Genomic DNA, 230 nt, shown 5'->3' on the forward strand with positions numbered 1-230 from the left:
GCACAACCATTTATATGTATATATATATATATGTGCATACTTATATGTTCTTCAATATTCCCCACATCTATCTATCTATCTATATATATATATATATATATATATATATATATATATATATATATATATATATATATATATATATATATATATATATATATACAAACATACACACACATAATGAGAACCTCACCCAAATCTATTTCACTTCACCGATATATATACAATCA

The sequence above is a fragment of the Octopus bimaculoides genome, chromosome 15, assembly GCF_046866305.1.
Source record: "Octopus bimaculoides isolate indiv1 chromosome 15, ASM4686630v1, whole genome shotgun sequence".
Taxonomy (NCBI): domain Eukaryota; kingdom Metazoa; phylum Mollusca; class Cephalopoda; order Octopoda; family Octopodidae; genus Octopus; species Octopus bimaculoides.